This window comes from Triturus cristatus, chromosome 12, assembly GCF_964204655.1.
Source record: "Triturus cristatus chromosome 12, aTriCri1.1, whole genome shotgun sequence".
Classification (NCBI taxonomy): Eukaryota; Metazoa; Chordata; class Amphibia; order Caudata; family Salamandridae; genus Triturus; species Triturus cristatus.
Window position 1 is genome coordinate 260,228,466 of NC_140595.1, and position 20,269 is coordinate 260,248,734.

Sequence of the window (20,269 nt, forward strand, 5' to 3'; positions counted from 1 at the left end):
ACCTTAACCATTTGGCCAGAGTAAGAGGTAAGACCTTAACCATTATGCCAGAGTAAGAGTTAAAACCTTAACCATTAGGCCAGAGTAAGAGTTAAAACCTATACCATTAGGCCAGAGTAAGATTTAAGACCTTAACCAGTAGGCCAGAGTAAGAGTCTAAGACCTTAACCATTAGGACAGAGTAAGAGTCTAAGATCTTACCCATTAAGCCAGAGTAAGACTTAAGACCTTAACCAGTAGGCCAGAGTAAGAGTCTAAGACCTTACCCATTAGGCCAGAGTAACAGTTAAGAACTTAACCATTAGTCAATAGTAAGAGTTAGGACCTTAACCATTAGGCCAGAGTAAGAGTCTAGGACCTTAACCAGTAGGCCAGAGTAAGAGCAAAGACATTAACCAGTAAGCCAGTGTAAGAGTCTAAGACCTTAACCATTAGGCCAGAGTAAGAGTTAAGACCTTAACCATTAGGCCAGAGTAAGAGTTAAGACCTTAACCATTAGGCAAGAGTAAGAGTCTGAGACCTTAACCATTAGGTCAGACTAAGAGTTAAGAACTTAGCCATTAGTCCAGAGGAAGAGTTAAGACCTTAACCATTAGTCCAGAATAAGAGTCTATACCTTAACCATTAGGCCAGAGTAAGAGTCTAAGACCTTAACCATTAGGCCAGAGTAATAGTCTAAGACCTTACCCATTAGGCCAGAGTAAGTGTTAAGACCTTAACCATAAGGTCAGAGTAAGAGTTAAGACCTTAACCATTAGGCAAGAGTAAGAGTCTAAGACCTCAACCATTAGGCCAGAGTAAGAGTTAAAACTGTATCCATTAGGCCAGAGTTAGAGTTAAGACCTTAACCAGTAGGCCAGAGTAAGAGTGTAAGACCTTAACCAGTAGGCCAGAGTAAGAGTTAAGACCTTAACCAGTAGGCCAGAGTAAGAGTTTAAGACCTTAACCATTAGGCCAGAGTAAGAGTTAAAACGTTAACCATTAGGCCAGAGTAAGAGTTAAGACCTTAACCAGTAGGTCAGAGTAAGAGTATAAGACCTTAACCATTAGGTCAGACTAAGAGTTAAGAACTTAGCCATTAGTCCAGAGGAAGAGTTAAGACCTTAACCATTAGTCCAGAATAAGAGTCTAGACCTTAACCATTAGGCCAGAGTAAGAGTCTACGACCTCAACCTTTAGGCCAGAGGAAGAGTTAAAACTTTAACCATTAGGCCAGAGTAAGAGTTAAGACCTTAACCAGTAGGCCAGAGTAAGAGTCTAAGACCTTAACCATTAGGCCAGAGTAAGAGTTAAGACATTAACAAGTAGGCCAGAGTAAGAGTTAAGACCTTAACCATTAGGCCAGTGTAAGAGTCTAAGACCTCAACCATTAGGACAGAGTAAGAGTTAAAACATTAACCATTAGGCCAGAGTAAGAGTTAAGACTTTAACCAGTAGGCCAGAGTAAGAGTCTAAGACCTTAACCAGTAGGCCAGAGTAAGAGTTTGAGACCTTAACCATTAGGCCAGAGCAAGAGTTAGGACCCTAACCTTTAGGCCAGAGTAAGACTTAAGACCTTACACATTGGGCCAGAGTAAGAGTCTAAGATCTTAACCATTAGGCCAGAGTAAGAGTTAAGACCTTAAGTATTAGGCCAGAGTAAGAGTATAGACCTTAACCATTAGACCAGAGTAAGAGTCAAGACCTTACCCATTAGGCCAGAGTAAGAGTTAAGACCTTAACCATTAGGCCAGAGTAAGAGTCTAAGACCTTAACCATTAGGCCAGAGTAAGAGTTAAGACCTTAACCATTAGTCAATAGTAAGAGTTAAGACCTTAACCATGAGGCCAAAGTAAGAGTCTAAGACCTTAACCATTAGGCCAGAGTAAGAGTTAAGACTTTAACCAGTAGGCCAGAGTAAGAGTCTAAGAGCTTAACCATTAGGCCAGAATAAGAGTTATGATCTTAACCAGTAGGCCAGAGTAAGAGTTAAGACCTTAACCATTAGGCCAGAGTAAGAGTCTAAGACCTTAACCATTAGTCCAGAGTAAGAGTCTAAGACCTTAACCAGTAGGCCAGAGTAAGAGTTAAGACCTTAACCATTATGCCAGAGTGAGAGTCTAAGACCTTAACCATTATTCCAGAGTAAGAGTTAAGACCTTAACCATTAGACCAGAGTAAGAGTTAAGACCTTAACCAGTAGGCCAGAGTAAGAGTCTAAGACCTTACCCATTAGGCCAGAGTAAGAGTTAAGACCTTAACCATTAGGCCAGAGTAAGAGTCTAAGACCTTAACCATTAGTACAGAGTAAGAGTTAAGACCTTAACCATTAGGCAAGAGTAAGAGTCTTAGACCTTAATCATTAGGCCATAGTAAGAGGTAAAACCTTAAGCACTAGGTCAGAGTAAGAGTCTAGACCTTGACCATTAGGCCAGAGTAAGAGTTAAGACCTTAACAATTAGGCCAGAGTAAGAGTCTAAGACCTTAACCATTAGGCCAGAATAAGAGTTAAGACCTTAACCATTAGGCCAGAGTAAGAGTTCAGACCTTAACCATTAGGCCAGAGTAAGAGTTCAGACCTTAACCAGTAGGCCAGAGTAAGAGTCTGAGACCTTAACCATTAGGCCAGAGCAAGAGTTAAGACCCTAACCATTAGGCCAGAGTAAGACTTAAGACCTTAAACATTGGTCCAGAGTAAGAGTTAAGACCTTAACCATTAGGCCAGAGTAAGAGTTAAGACCTTAACCATTAGGCCAGAGAAAGAGTTAAGACCTTAGTTATTAGGCCAGAGTTAGAGTGAAGACCTTAAGCAATAGGCCAGAGTAAGAGTTAAGACCTTAACCATTAGGCCAGAGTACGAGTCTAAGACATTAGCTATTAGGCCAGAGTAAGATTTAAGACCTTAGCTATTAGGCCAGAGTAAGAGTTAAGACCTTAACCAGTAGGGCAGAGTAAGAGTTAAGACCTTAACCAGTAGGCCAGAGTAGGAGTCTAGACCTTAACCATTTGGCCAGAGTGAGAGTCAAGACCTTAGCCATTAGGCCAGAGTAAGAGTATAACCCCTTAACCATTAGGCCAGAGTAAGACTCAAGACCTTAACCATTAGGCCAGAGTAAGAGTCCAATACCTTAACCATTAGGCCTAAGGAAGAGTTAAGACCTTAACCATTAGGCCGGAGTAAGAGTCTAAAACCTTAACCATTAGGCCAGAGTAAGAGTCTAAGACCTTACCCATTAGGCCAGAGTAAGAGTTAAGACCTTAACCATTAGGCCAGAGTAAGAGTCTAAGACCTTAACCATTAGGCCATAGTAAGAGTTAAGACCTTACGGATTAGGCCAGAGTAAGAGTCTAGACCTTAACCATTAGGCCAGAGTAAGAGTCTAAGACCTTAACCATTAGGACAGAGTAAGAGTCTAAGATCTTACCCATTAGGCCAGAGTAAGACTTAAGACCTTAACCAGTAGGCCAGAGTAAGAGTCTAAGACCTTACCCATTAGGCCAGAGTAACAGTTAAGAACTTAACCATTAGTCAATAGTAAGAGTTAGGACCTTAACCATTAGGCCAGAGTAAGAGTCTAGGACCTTAACCAGTAGGCCAGAGTAAGAGCAAAGACATTAACCAGTAAGCCAGTGTAAGAGTCTAAGACCTTAACCATTAGGCCAGAGTAAGAGTTAAGACCTTAACCATTAGGCCAGAGTAAGAGTTAAGACCTTAACCAGTAGGCAAGAGTAAGAGTCTGAGACCTTAACCATTAGGTCAGACTAAGAGTTAAGAACTTAGCCATTAGTCCAGAGGAAGAGTTAAGACCTTAACCATTAGTCCAGAATAAGAGTCTATACCTTAACCATTAGGCCAGAGTAAGAGTCTAAGACCTTAACCATTAGGCCAGAGTAATAGTCTAAGACCGTACCCATTAGGCCAGAGTAAGAGTTAAGACCTTAACCATAAGGTCAGAGTAAGAGTTAAGACCTTAACCATTAGGCAAGAGTAAGAGTCTAAGACCTCAACCATTAGGCCAGAGTAAGAGTTAAAACTTTAACCATTAGGCCAGAGTTAGAGTTAAGACCTTAACCAGTAGGCCAGAGTAAGAGTCTAAGACCTTAACCAGTAGGCCAGAGTAAGAGTTAAGACCTTAACCAGTAGGCCAGAGTAAGAGTTTAAGACCTTAACCATTAGGCCAGAGTAAGAGTTAAAACCTTAACCATTAGACCAGAGTAAGAGTTAAGACCTTAACCAGTAGGCCAGAGTAAGAGTATAAGACCTTAACCATTAGGTCAGACTAAGAGTTAAGAACTTAGCCATTAGCCCAGAGGAAGAGTTAAGACCGTAACCATTAGTCCAGAATAAGAGTCTAGACCTTAACCATTCGGCCAGAGTAAGTCTAAGACCTCAACCTTTAGGCCAGAGGAAGAGTTAAAACTTTAACCATTAGGCCAGAGTAAGAGTTAAGTCCTTAATCATAAGGCCAGAGTAAGAGTCTAGACCTTAACCATTAGACCAGAGTAAGAGTCAAGACCTTAACCATTAGGCCAGAGTAAGAGTCTAATACCTTAACCATTAGGCCAGAGTAAGAGTTAAGACCTTAACCAGTAGGCCAGAGTAAGAGTTAAGACCTTAACCATTAGGCCAGTGTAAGAGTCTAAGACCTCAACCATTTGGACAGAGTAAGAGTTAAAACATTAACCATTAGGCCAGAGTAAGAGTTAAGCCTTTAACCAGTAGGCCAGAGTAAGAGTCTAAGAGCTTAACCATTAGGCCAGAGTAAGAGTTATGATCTTAACCAGTAGGCCAGAGCAAGAATTAAGACCCTAACCATTAGGCCAGAGTAAGACTTAAGACCTTAAACATTGGGCCAGAGTAAGAGTCTAAGATCTTAACCATGAGGCCAGAGTAAGAGTTAAGACCTTAACCATTAGGCCAGAGTAAGAGTCTAAGACCTTAACCATTAGGCCAGAGTAAGAGTTAAGACCTTAACCATTAGTCAATAGTAAGAGTTAAGACCTTAACCATAAGGCCAAAGTAAGAGTCTAAGACCTTAACCATTTGGCCAGAGTAAGAGGTAAGACCTTAACCATTATGCCAGAGTAAGAGTTAAAACCTTAACCATTAGGCCAGAGTAAGAGTTAAAACCTATACCATTAGGCCAGAGTAAGATTTAAGACCTTAACCAGTAGGCCAGAGTAAGAGTCTAAGACCTTAACCATTAGGACAGAGTAAGAGTCTAAGATCTTACCCATTAGGCCAGAGTAAGACTTAAGACCTTAACCAGTAGGCCAGAGTAAGAGTCTAAGACCTTACCCATTAGGCCAGAGTAACAGTTAAGAACTTAACCATTAGTCAATAGTAAGAGTTAGGACCTTAACCATTAGGCCAGAGTAAGAGTCTAGGACCTTAACCAGTAGGCCAGAGTAAGAGCAAAGACATTAACCAGTAAGCCAGTGTAAGAGTCTAAGACCTTAACCATTAGGCCAGAGTAAGAGTTAAGACCTTAACCATTAGGCCAGAGTAAGAGTTAAGACCTTAACCATTAGGCAAGAGTAAGAGTCTGAGACCTTAACCATTAGGTCAGACTGAGAGTTAAGAACTTAGCCATTAGTCCAGAGGAAGAGTTAAGACCTTAACCATTAGTCCAGAATAAGAGTCTATACCTTAACCATTAGGCCAGAGTAAGAGTCTAAGACCTTAACCATTAGGCCAGAGTAAGAGTTAAGACCTTAACCATAAGGTCAGAGTAAGAGTTAAGACCTTAACCATTAGGCAGGAGTAAGAGTCTAAGACCTCAACCATTAGGCCAGAGTAAGAGTTAAAACTGTATCCATTAGGCCAGAGTTAGAGTTAAGAACTTAACCAGTAGGCCAGAGTAAGAGTGTAAGACCTTAACCAGTAGGCCAGAGTAAGAGTTAAGACCTTAACCAGTAGGCCAGAGTAAGAGTTTAAGACCTTAACCATTAGGCCAGAGTAAGAGTTAAAACCTTAACCATTAGGCCAGAGTAAGAGTTAAGACCTTAACCAGTAGGCCAGAGTAAGAGTATAAGACCTTAACCATTAGGTCAGACTAAGAGTTAAGAACTTAGCCATTAGTCCAGAGGAAGAGTTAAGACCTTAACCATTAGTCCAGAATACGAGTCTAGACCTTAACCATTAGGCCAGAGTAAGAGTCTACGACCTCAACCTTTAGGCCAGAGGAAGAGTTAAAACTTTAACCATTAGGCCAGAGTAAGAGTTAAGACCTTAACCAGTAGGCCAGAGTAAGAGTCTGAGACCTTAACCATTAGGCCAGAGTAAGAGTTAAGACATTAACCAGTAGGCCAGAGTAAGAGTTAAGACCTTAACCACTAGGCCAGTGTAAGAGTCAAAGACCTCAACCATTAGGACAGAGTAAGAGTTAAAACATTAACCATTAGGCCAGAGTAAGAGTTAAGACTTTAACCAGTAGGCCAGAGTAAGAGTCTAAGAGCTTAACCATTAGGCCAGAATAAGAGTTATGATCTTAACCAGTAGGCCAGAGTAAGAGTTAAGACCTTAACCATTAGGCCAGAGTAAGAGTCTAAGACCTTAACCATTAGTCCAGAGTAAGAGTCTAAGACCTTAACCAGTAGGCCAGAGTAAGAGTTAAGACCTTAACCATTATGCCAGAGTGAGAGTCTAAGACCTTAACCATTAGTCCAGAGTAAGAGTTAAGACCTTAACCATTAGACCAGAGTAAGAGTTAAGACCTTAACCAGTAGGCCAGAGTAAGAGTCTAAGACCTTACCCATTAGGCCAGAGTAAGAGTTAAGACCTTAACCATTAGGCCAGAGTAAGAGTCTAAGACCTTAACCATTAGTACAGAGTAAGAGTTAAGACCTTAACCATTAGGCAAGAGTAAGAGTCTTAGACCTGTCGTACTTTGATATTCGGAACCGCGTAGGGGACAGGGCCTTACCCCTGTCTATCTTGGTATTAGCGAACCGCAAATGGTAAATGCGGCACGTACGAGTGCTTTATGTGTCGTTCTAGCTACGAATGCACTGTGTACACGTATTCTGCTCAACTACGCGGGTTCCATTTTGGAAGCAGTGGCCATCTTGTCATTGCCCTCACATAGGCTATGATGGAGTTAATACGGGCCTCACAGTACACGGGCTTTCCCTCTGACTTCTCTGTGACCTGGGCAGCTGGCTCTGCTGCCCCGGGTCAAACCGGTCTCACGAGCTCCCCTTCCTCCTTCTACCTGTGATTCGTATCAGGACTTGACCCGTCATAAAACCCTTTCATTCTACACAATCCCCCGGCTAATCTCTTCCACACCTGCTTGTTCTTGCTTTATGACTTGTTTCCCAAAACAGGAGATGCTCATGTTTATTGGGGGGTCTATTTACTTCAAACATGGGATCTGAACCTTCCTGTGTAAATCATTGTGGGCTGGCCGAACTGGAATGTGGGATGGTCATCATGACTCTGCTTTTTCGTTTGTAATGTATGCCTTTATATGACCATATCGTAAACCAAGGAATGTATGCCTGGAGCATGATATTTTGTACTTAAGGAGAAGTCCGTTCCTATGATTTTCAGCAGTCTCCTGAGAACATACACGCTGGTGTACTTCTAGGATATCTGTCATTGGTCTGCAGCCAATAAACGATTCTTTGACTTCACCCAGAAGACTCTGTGTTTCTGTAGGTCCGGAACAGGGTGAAACCCCGAAGTCATAGGGTGTGTGCCCCTGCACCGCTGGGTCTAAAATACCCAGTACTTCAGTTTGGCGCCCAACTCGGGCCGATTTCAGCGGTACCAGTCCAAGCCAGAGGTTCGTGAGGAGCTTCGTGTGGAAATTCCGGAGGAAGGCCGCCACTTCATCGACCCCTGCATGTCGACGTGGTCCGAAAGTCTTTTCTGCGAGGTTCTCCGCGTCCCGACGGCTACGAAGGACTGCTGCCCTGATTAATCGACCTGTTTTGGACCCTTGACGAGTTTGAGAGAGCGAAACAATCGAGAGAGTCTTCTGGTGACGTCATCGATCAGCAATATTCAGTTAAGTATAAGTGGAGCGTCTCCCATTTGTTTTGGTATCCTTCGGGATCGTTTGGTTTGATTTGGTAATTAGTGATTTGGTGTTTGCAAACCCCAAAGCCAGAGGACTCGTGTATTCACGAGAATATCGTAATCGATAATCCTTTGACGTTTGGATCTAGACTAGTGAGCGAAGATGCCTGGTTCTGGACTATTTGGTAGATTATTCTGTTTGGGTTGTGGAAAAGATTTCCAGCTAGAGGAATCATGTCCGGTTCCTCCGGTTGGAACTCCAACTTATGAGCTCTATGTGAAACATGGCGTAGGCCCCATTGCATATAACGAAGTGTGGATCCACTACACCAGGAAAGACGGTGTTTTAAAATGGCCCCAAAATGGTAGTTTTGATACCGATATTCTAGATAATCTGGAAATTAAATTGTTTAAGAAGAAAGCCCGGCCGGCGATGTTTGACTCTTTCCGCTTATGGCGAAAAGAAGCCAAACAGAAGGAAATTAAGCTAGCGAAAAAGAATAAGAGAGAGAGAGGTATGTCAGTAATGCAAGCAGCTGTACAATTTAAAGACAATGAAGAGGAGCAAATGAATGAGCAATTGCACAGGCAGCATAAGTTAGGGATTGACAAATGTTACCCAGCTTTGCCACACTCTAAGCAGGATGAGTCAGAAGAAAAGGAGAAAATCCCTTGATGTCATATTTGTTGAGTTCGCCACCCCCGTATGCTCAAACTGCCACGGCGCCTCCCCAGCTTGTAAATATGCCACCTCCAGTGCATATACTGCAAGCCTTGCCGCAACCGCCAGTTGCTTTGCAACCAGTTCCTATTCCTGTAGCACAGTCCTCTCAAGCGCCTCTAGTAGTGCTTCCAACTACCCCCGCACTTCCTGCGACTTTGCCTAATCCAGTAACTGCCTCCCCTAACACTCTTCCTTCTACCACTCCAGTACCTGTCTCTACATCCTCTTTTCTTCCCTCTGTTTTTCCCCCTGTTCTCGCCTCAGCTTCTCCTTCAGCGCGACAGCGTTTAGCTAATGTGGTTACTACATTAATGTCGCCTCTCTTTGGGTCATCTGGTGCAACTCCTGGTGTACAGCGTAAGCAGTTGCGCAGCCAATTGCCTAACCCCGATGAGAAAAAGGTAATAGATCACATGGCGCGTAGATGGATCGTTTTTCCTTCACTGTATGATGTGGAATCGGTTGTTAACACTTTCCATCAATGGGATGCCCCGAAACAGAGATATGTATTTGAGAAAATGTGCGAAATTCTCTGTGAAGAATTGGAGGATAGTGGTAGAAATCCGAACCCGCAGGAATTGTGTAGAGTGAGGTTCGATTTTGGAACTGGTATAATTGTGGACCGCGAAGTAGATAAAGCAGTTGCGATTGTATTGTCCTTAAGGAATGACGATTGCCAACAGTCATTGTTTGAACAAGAGGTCCTTGTAGGGAAAAAGGCAAAAGCGCGACAATACCCTATGAGAGAAGTTCCCCCGGTATGGAAAGAAGCAGTTGCAGCTGTCGGCAATAACCCTGCTGTGCCAGCGCATTTCCAACGTGTTTGGGTGCATGTTCCATGGAAGCGCTCTGAGGTGTTAGCACTTAAGCAGACATTGCCTGATCCCCGTAAAAACCCAGCAGGTTATTATAAAGAGTTGTCACAGACGGCAGGGTCATGCATTATGAATCTGGCCGACATAGACATGTTGTTTGGTAATGTTGTTCCACAGCCTCTATGGGGATCAATTCGTAATGTAGATCACAATGCAGAACTAGGGGATACATGGGCTAACATTGTTGCTGCTGATGCTAGACAAACGGGTGGTGCGAAACCAGAACCTTTAGTAGCTGAATTGCCTGGTAGAATCATCACGTATATGAAGACAATAATGCCTGCGATGCGCGTAAATTGGGACAAGTTATCTGCATGTAAGCAGAAGAAAGATGAGACAGTGTCAGACTTCTTTACTAGGTTTGAAGAAACGTTTATTGACCACAGTGGGCAAGATATGAGTACTGAGGGTGGCCAACGGTTGTTTGTGGATAAGTTTGTGCAGAATTTACTTCCTGACCTGTGTAAAAAGTTGAAAGATTCAGAGAGTTCTTGGGCCGTTTCCTCTTCAGCGCAAATACTGGCTACTGCACAGTATTATGAAAATAGAGATAAAGACGAGAAAGATAGGACGGAGAAGAAAACGAAGGAACTAAAGACAAAGGTCCTTTTACAGCAGGCCTATCCACCACGTGGAGGCGGTAATAATTATAGACAACCCCAAGGTGTCTATCACCAACCCCAACAATTTCAGACTAATCAGCAAGTGAATGGGTATTATCAACCACGTGTCCCTGTAGGTCCCAACCAATGTTCATACTGCAAAGAGGAAGGTCATTTTAAATATAGTTGCCCTAAATTAATGCAACGGAACGGTAATACGTATGGCGCAAGAGGTAGAGGTGGTCAGCAAGCTCCTAGAGGCAGAGGGCGTGGAAATGTTCCCCAAAACGCGCGTCCTCTTCCGCCCTAAAGCGCCATTAATAGCTTTGATCAGCAAGCTAACGCGACTGGTAATACGGCACAGTATTACAATAATGATTATTATGTGGAGAATGGTGATGCAGAAAATAATGGTTACTAGGACAGCCATAGACAGAGAGAGGGAGTTGTTTCAGTGCCAGTGGATCAGAGTGGACCGTATGTTGAGGTGACTACAGCAAATGTAACGGAGCCTTTTCTGCTAGACACTGGTGCTGCAAAGAGTTCAATCATGCATTCAAACTCCCTGGCGCACCTTTGTCTGGCGATATAAATGTTTCAGTAGGTTTTTCTGGCGCCCCAGTTAGGAACCCGATTTCCAGTCCCATGTCACTTTCTGTTGGACCTTGCGAGCTGAAAGCGCCCCTGATCCTGACAACAGGTTGTGGTGAGAATTTGCTGGGATTAGATTTGTTGAAAAGATTGCACGCTACACTGTATTGTTCTCCTTCAGGAGTACAACTTACATTAGGCAAGAAAGTGGTTTCCCCAATGTATTTGTCTAAAAACACGATGCCACCTGAATTGTCATCCCTTCCGGATGCCCTTTGGGCTACTGGTCCCAATGATGTGGGCCTCTTGGAAATACCACCATATGTGGTGACTCTAAAGGCTAATGTCAGACTGCCACGTATTCCCCAGTACAAGATCTCTAATGAAGGGCAGAAAGCATTGTTAGACATTGTCAGCGACTTGATTAATAAGGGTGTGATTGAAGAGACAAGAGGCAACGTTTGCAATAGTCCGATCTTACCTGTCTTAAAACGAACGGACCCTTCACAGCCACCTGTTTACAGATTTGTGATTGATCTTAGAGAGGTTAATAAGATTGTTGTGCCTCAGTTTCCGGTTGTCCCCGATATAACTGCCTTGTTAACGATGATTCCAGCCTCTGCTGCATGGTTTTCAGTGATCGACTTGAAGAATGCTTTCTTTAGTATCCCAATTGCAGAAGAGAGCAGAGACATTTTTGGTTTTAGTCTGGGAGGCCGAAGCTTCCGCTTCAAACGCGCTCCCCAGGGCTACTGCGAGAGTCCATCCATATACAGTCAAGCTCTGAAAGCGCAGCTTGATGCACTTGTTTTACCTAGTGGCGCTATCCTGATCCAGTACGTGGACGATTTACTGATCGCCGCGGATACTGAGAAGATCTGTAAAGAAGCCACATTGTCACTGTTGCGCCATTTATCCGCTTACCATCACAAAGTGTCTCTCTCTAAGCTGCAATATTGTCGACAAGAAGTGACCTACTTAGGTCATCTCTTATCGAAGGAGGGAAGGAGACTGACCCCAGAAAGAATTCAAGCCATTGCACAGTTGAGTGTGCCAAAGACACAGAGAGAAGTGCGTGCTTTCTTGGGCATTACCTCATACTGTAGGCATTGGATCCCTAGTTTTTCTTTGTTGGCAAAACCTTTGTTAGCCTTAACATGCAAAGACACACCGAATCCTATCCCATGGTCTGAAGAGTGCCAGAAAAGTTTTGTGGAATTGCGCAATGCGTTGTGTTCAGCTCCTGTGTTGGGTACCCCCGACTACAGCAAGCCTTTTACATTGTATGTTCACGAGAAAGATGGTTGTGCGTTGTCAGTGTTAACACAGCCTTTTGGCGACAGACCGCGCCCATGCGCATATTTTTCATCCACCTTGGACCCTGTAGCGAGGGCATTGCCAAGCTGTCTGAGAGCGACGGCTGCTGCAGCGATGTCTATCCGACAATCTGCTGGTCTGGTAATGGACAACACATTGATTGTCATGGTTCCACACGCTGTAGACACATTATTGAATAGAACCAAGACACAACACCTGACTAGTGCGCGATTATCAGGGTATGAACTCACACTGTTAGCGAATCACATACACATAAAAAGATGCAATACGCTGAATCCAGCTACATTATTGCCGATTCCAGCAGACTCAGATGAGATTGAGCAACATGACTGTCTGTTCAGAACAGAAGAAGAGACGAAAGGGAGAGTAGATCTCAAAGATACTCCCCTGACTGAATGTGATGGCACTTTATGGGTAGATGGGTCCTGTTTCAAGCTCCCTAATGGTGACACGACTGCTGCATATGCTATCACGACTTTGCACACGATCGTGGAAACTGCACGAGTGCCACATAATTCGGCCCAAGCAGCGGAATTAATCGCCCTCACGAGAGCATGTGTGTTGTCTGAAGGAATGAGAGTGAACATATACACAGATAGCCAGTACGCCTTTGGCGTGGCTCATAATTTTGGGCGTTTGTGGAAAGAGCGTGGGTTCTTGACGTCGCATGGAGCTAAAATTCAGAATGGCAAGTTGGTGAATGATCTCCTTGAGTCACTGACCCTACCTTTGCAAGTTGCGATCATGAAATGTAGTGCGCACAGGAAAGTCACAGATGATGTTGGACGTGGGAATGCGTTTGCTGATGAAACCGCGAGAGAAACCGCACAGAATGTGAAGACTAGAATGTATGTTGCAGGCCCCGCAAGATGGGTTAATGATGTGGGAATGTGCGAGAACACAATAGAGAGTGTGAAGTCGCTTCAGGCTGAAGCTACAGAAGAAGAGTTAAGCAAGTGGAGAGAGAGTATGGGTAAGTTGGATGAGAATGGTTGTTGGATTGACCTGACAGAACATAGGCGATGGTTGTTGCCTGATGCATATGTGCTTCCAGTGGTTACTATGGCACATGGAATGGCACATATCAGTACGAAAGGTATCTGTAAGTTGTTGGCTCCAGTATGGCAGAATGTTGGGATTCCCAAGTGTGCAGAGAATGTGGTCAAGAATTGTATAGTATGTTTGAAGTACAACCCCGGTAGGGGAACCCCAACTCCGGCTGGTCACTTTGCACCCCCATCATGTCCATTTGAAGTTTTGCAGCTGGACTTTATTCACATGGAAAGGTGCAACAACCTGAAATATGTATTGGTGGTTGTTTGTGCTTTCTCCAAATGGGTAGAGGCTTATCCTCTGAAAGATAACACCGCCCTATCCACAGCCAAAGCCCTTGTGAAGGAGTTTTTCCCCAGGTTTGGAATGCCGAGAATGGTATGGTGTGATAATGGAAGTGAGTTTGTGGGGAAAGTGATGAAGAATGTATGTGAAGGTTTAGGCATAAGGCAGAAATTTCACGCTGCAAATCACCCCCAATCAGCTGGACTGGTTGAACGTTACAATGGAGCCTTAAAGCTCAAGTTGGCCAAAATTCAGGCGAGCACCGGTCTTAAATGGCCTGACGCTCTGCCCCTAGCACTCTTGTCCACCAGAATGACGATACACTCACGAGTGGGACTTAGTCCTTATGAAGTAGTCTTTGGCCGCCCGGCCAACGTATGGGGTGTACCAAGGCCTACGAAGTTCAGTGAGATAGAGCATCCAGTACTGCTCGATTACCTGTATGATTTGACTGTTAAACTGCGTGTTTTGCACCAACAGGTACATGATACTCTTCCCCAAGCCTCTGAACCTCCTGGACACCCCATCAACCCTGGTTCGTGGGTCCTGGTACGGAATTTCCAGCGTAAGGGCAACGACGAACCTCGCTGGATTGGCCCTCATCTTGTTCTTCTCTCGACAAGATCAGCAGTGCGAGTGAAAGGGAAGAAGCACTGGATTCATGGTACTCACTGCAAGGTAGTTCCCTTGCCTCTGCCATATGACCAGTGGGTCAAAGAGGGTGTCGCCGACTCAGAGACAGACATTGTACCTCGTTTTGTACCATTCAGTGACGCACGCCTAAAAGACACAGCTACAGTCCAAGAGAGTGACAATATTCTGCAGGAAGCTGTGCCGCCATCAAATCGACTGGACACCACTGAGCCTGAACTTCTTTTTCAAGACCAAACAGCACCTGGCCGTCTCCGCTATAATTTGAGACCTAGGCCCATGGACAAATAAAGATTTCCTCATTATTTCCCTTTTGACATTTTTTGCTCTCCCATCTGAAGGACTTTCTTGATTTTTGTTTTTCGAACCACCATCCGGGTTCTGCCGCAGGGTCGCGGTGCCAAGACTTTGGGGTACAGGCCGAAGACGCTAGGTCGACGGTTCTGGTTGGTCTAGGGCGTTTCCCTGGACTGACAGGCGTGCTCCTTAGCAGAAGAAACTCATCCACCGCGAGCGGCCCGAGTAGAGGATGGAGTTTTGTAAGATGGAGAGACCGATTGAGGAAATGAACTTTCAAGCCAGAATGTGTAGAATTGTAAAAAGTAAATGTTTTGTCTTTTTGTGCTTTTTTACACTGTGTAGTATCATGATGTTTATTGTAGGATGTGTGTTTTTCTCTGCTCCAAAACCCATTGCACCCACTCAACAGCCTATACTTCTTTCTACTGCCTCCTCTCACTCTTTTCACCCTTTGCCTGAGCACGAACAGACCAGACGATCAGAGTTCGTAAATAACTCGTTTATCCAACTCTTGCACCAGCACCAACTGGTAATGAATACGACTAATTGCTGGGTCTGTGGGTTAATGCCACATACCATTAACAAGGGTATTCCCTACCTGGTGCTACCATACAGTTACAATGGATCGTCATGGGCATTCCAAACCATGTTTCTCTACGCTCTAGATACATACTCCCCTCGCCCACCGCGTTCCATCAGACCCATCACCAATAATAAGGCTTTGATGAAAGGAGTTGCCGACATGAGTAGAGATATTGATGCATACTCATCCATTCCCAAAGAAGAGCTGAGACCTTATGTAGGATGGAACGCGACGGGGTATAGTATTAGTCTGGGTGAAAGACAGCGAAAAATCTCATCTCCAATCTGGGTCGTACCCCACATGGGTCGGTTCTGCTTACAGGGTAATGGTCAGAACCCTAGGGCTCAACTGGGAAGAAGTGACTGTACTGAAACGTACACTTTCCAGTCACAGTTTTCCCCTGCGTTTTTGGCTGCTAAGGGCACATATTTCATCTGTCATGACCGAGCATATACATGGTTGCCCCCTGATTTCTCGGGCACATGTTATATTGCGAACTTGCTACCGCCGACATTTACTGCCGCCTCTGACTATCACAAGACCAGAGTTGTGAGAGGTGTGATTAGTAAGGAGGACACTGCCGGTCAGGAAGCAGGAGACTTCTTCTTGGGTTTCCTGCCGTTTTGGGGACCTATGGTCAATAGTAGGAACCTGAGACAGCTGACTCGTGTGGTTGAATCCACCGTCAATGTAACGGCTGGTGCCCTTAGTAATTTGACAGCTGAGCTCCAAGCGGATCGCCTTATGACTTTGCAGAACCGCATGGTTCTAGACGTTATTCTTGCAGACCGCGGTGGGGTATGCAAGGTCATCCAATCCAGTTGCTGCATTTTCATACCAGATAATGCTCCAACAGTGTATCAAGCCATCTCCAAACTCCATAAAATATCTGAAGCCATACACGTGGATAAGGGAGATTGGTCACTGATGGGATGGTTCTGGGAATTGATATCTGCCTGGGGTTGGAAAGTTCTGATGGTCATTGGAATGATCTTAGCCATTCTTTTCCTGTTCTGTCTATGTATACAGTGTGCTCCTGCGATATGTGGCCTCTGTGCTACCTTATGTGTAAGGAAACCTGTATCGAGGGACGAGTTAAGTAATAGGATGATGCTACAGCAACATCTCCATGACTTCGTGAACATTGACCTAGACTCGGATTAAGATGAGTATAGTGATTGCCTATGTAAGGGCAAAAGGAGGGTCTGTCGTACTTTGATATTCGGAACCGCGTAGGGGACAGGGCCTTACCCCTGTCTATCTTGGTATTAGCGAACCGCAAATGGTAAATGCGGCACGTACGAGTGCTTTATGTGTCGTTCTAGCTACGAATGCACTGTGTACACGTATTCTGCTCAACTACGCGGGTTCCATTTTGGAAGCAGTGGCCATCTTGTCATTGCCCTCACATAGGCTATGATGGAGTTAATACGGGCCTCACAGTACACGGGCTTTCCCTCTGACTTCTCTGTGACCTGGGCAGCTGGCTCTGCTGCCCCGGGTCAAACCGGTCTCACGAGCTCCCCTTCCTCCTTCCACCTGTGATTCGTATCAGGGCTTGACCCGTCATAAAACCCTTTCATTCTACACAATCCCCCGGCTAATCTCTTCCACACCTGCTTGTTCTTGCTTTATGACTTGTTTCCCAAAACAGGAGATGCTCATGTTTATTGGGGGGTCTATTTACTTCAAACATGGGATCTGAACCTTCCTGTGTAAATCATTGTGGGCTGGCCGAACTGGAATGTGGGATGGTCATCATGACTCTGCTTTTTCGTTTGTAATGTATGCCTTTATATGACCATATCGTAAACCAAGGAATGTATGCCTGGAGCATGATATTTTGTACTTAAGGAGAAGTCCGTTCCTATGATTTTCAGCAGTCTCCTGAGAACATACACGCTGGTGTACTTCTAGGATATCTGTCATTGGTCTGCAGCCAATAAACGATTCATTGACTTCAACCAGAAGACTCTGTGTTTCTGTAGGTCCGGAACAGGGTGAAACCCCGAAGTCATAGGGTGTGTGCCCCTGCACCGCTGGGTCTAAAATACCCAGTACTTCAGACCTTAATCATTAGGCCATAGTAAGATTTAAAGCCTTAAGCACTAGGTCAGAGTAAGAGTCTAGACCTTTAACATTAGGCCAGAGTACGAGTCTAAGACCTTAACCAGTAGGCCAGAGTAAGAGTTTGAGACCTTAACCATTAGGCCAGAGCAAGAGTTAGGACCCTAACCTTTAGGCCAGAGTAAGACTTAAGACCTTACACATTGGGCCAGAGTAAGAGTCTAAGATCTTAACCATTAGGCCAGAGTAAGAGTTAAGACCTTAAGTATTAGGCCAGAGTAAGAGTATAGACCTTAACCATTAGACCAGAGTAAGAGTCAAGACCTTACCCATTAGGCCAGAGTAAGAGTTAAGACCTTAACCATTAGGCCAGAGTAAGAGTCTAAGACCTTAACCATTAGGCCAGAGTAAGAGTTAAGACCTTAACCATTAGTCAATAGTAAGAGTTAAGACCTTAACCATGAGGCCAAAGTAAGAGTCTAAGACCTTAACCATTAGGCCAGAGTAAGAGTTAAGACTTTAACCAGTAGGCCAGAGTAAGAGTCTAAGAGCTTAACCATTAGGCCAGAATAAGAGTTATGATCTTAACCAGTAGGCCAGAGTAAGAGTTAAGACCTTAACCATTAGGCCAGAGTAAGAGTCTTAGACCTTAATCATTAGGCCATAGTAAGAGGTAAAACCTTAAGCACTAGGTCAGAGTAAGAGTCTAGACCTTGACCATTAGGCCAGAGTAAGAGTTAAGACCTTAACAATTAGGCCAGAGTAAGAGTCTAAGACCTTAACCATTAGGCCAGAATAAGAGTTAAGACCTTAACCATTAGGCCAGAGTAAGAGTTCAGACCTTTACCATTAGGCCAGAGTACGAGTCTAAGACCTTAACCAGTAGGCCAGAGTAAGAGTCTGAGACCTTAACCATTAGGCCAGAGCAAGAGTTAAGACCCTAACCATTAGGCCAGAGTAAGACTTAAGACCTTAAACATTGGTCCAGAGTAAGAGTTAAGACCTTAACCATTAGGCCAGAGTAAGAGTTAAGACCTTAAGCATTAGGCCAGAGTAAGAGTCTAGACCTTATCCATTAGACCAGAGTAAGAGTCAAGACCTTAACCATTAGGCCAGAGCAAGAGTTAAGACCCTAACCATTAGGCCAGAGTAAGAGTCTAAGACCTTAACCATTAGGCCAGAGTAAGAGTTAAGACCTTAATCATAAGGCCAGAGTAAGAGTCTAGACCTTAACCATTAGACCAGAGTAAGAGTCAAGACCTTAACCATTAGGCCAGAGTAAGAGTCTAATACCTTAACCATTAGGCCAGAGTAAGAGATAAGACCTTAACCATTAGGCCAGAGTAAGAGTCTAAGACTTTAACCGTTTGGCCAGAGTAAGAGTCTAAAACCTTAACCATTAGGCCAGAGTAAGAGTTAAAACCTTCACCATTAGGCCAGAGTAAGAGTTAAGGTCTTAACCAGTAGGCCAGAGTAAGAGTCTAAGACCTTCACCATTAGGCCAGAGTAAGAGTTAAGACCTTAACCAGTAGGCCAGAGTAGGAGTCTAGACCTTAACCATTTGGCCAGAGTGAGAGTCAAGACCTTAGCCATTAGGCCAGAGTAAGAGTATAACCCCTTAACCATTAGGCCAGAGTAAGACTCAAGACCTTAACCATTAGGCCAGAGTAAGAGTCCAATACCTTAACCATTAGGCCTAAGGAAGAGTTAAGACCTTAACCATTAGGCCAGAGTAAGAGTCTAAAACCTTAACCATTAGGCCAGAGTAAGAGTCTAAGACCTTACCCATTAGGCCAGAGTAAGAGTTAAGACCTTAACCATTAGGCCAGAGTAAGAGTCTAAGACCTTAACCATTAGGCCATAGTAAGAGTTAAGACCTTACGGATTAGGCCAGAGTAAGAGTCTAGACCTTAACCATTAGGCCAGAGTAAGAGTCTAAGACCTTAACCATTAGGACAGAGTAAGAGTCTAAGATCTTACCCATTAGGCCAGAGTAAGACTTAAGACCTTAACCAGTAGGCCAGAGTAAGAGTCTAAGACCTTACCCATTAGGCCAGAGTAACAGTTAAGAACTTAACCATTAGTCAATAGTAAGAGTTAGGACCTTAACCATTAGGCCAGAGTAAGAGTCTAGGACCTTAACCAGTAGGCCAGAGTAAGAGCAAAGACATTAACCAGTAAGCCAGTGTAAGAGTCTAAGACCTTAACCATTAGGCCAGAGTAAGAGTTAAGACCTTAACCATTAGGCCCGAGTAAGAGTTAAGACCTTAACCAGTAGGCAAGAGTAAGAGTCTGAGACCTTAACCATTAGGTCAGACTAAGAGTTAAGAACTTAGCCATTAGTCCAGAGGAAGAGTTAAGACCTTAACCATTAGTCCAGAATAAGAGTCTATACCTTAACCATTAGGCCAGAGTAAGAGTCTAAGACCTTAACCATTAGGCCAGAGTAATAGTCTAAGACCTTACCCATTAGGCCAGAGTAAGAGTTAAGACCTTAACCATAAGGTCAGAGTAAGAGTTAAGACCTTAACCATTAGGCAAGAGTAAGAGTCTAAGACCTCAACCATTAGGCCAGAGTAAGAGTTAAAACTTTAACCATTAGGCCAGAGTTAGAGTTAAGACCTTAACCAGTAGGCCAGAGTAAGAGTCTAAGACCTTAACCAGTAGGCCAGAGTAAGAGTTAAGACCTTAACCAGTAGGCCAGAGTAAGAGTTTAAGACCTTAACCATTAGGCCAGAGTAAGAGTTAAAACCTTAACCATTAGACCAGAGTAAGAGTTAAGACCTTAACCAGTAGGCCAGAGTAAGAGTATAAGACCTTAACCATTAGGTCAGACTAAGAGTTAAGAACTTAGCCATTAGTCCAGAGGAAGAGTTAAGACCGTAACCATTAGTCCAGAATAAGAGTCTAGACCTTAACCATTAGGCCAGAGTAAGTCTAAGACCTCAACCTTTAGGCCAGAGGAAGAGTTAAAACTTTAACCATTAGGCCAGAGTAAGAGTTAAGACCTTAATCATAAGGCCAGAGTAAGAGTCTAGACCTTAACCATTAGACCAGAGTAAGAGTCAAGACCTTAACCATTAGGCCAGAGTAAGAGTCTAATACCTTAACCATTAGGCCAGAGTAAGAGTTAAGACCTTAACCAGTAGGCCAGAGTAAGAGTTAAGACCTTAACCATTAGGCCAGTGTAAGAGT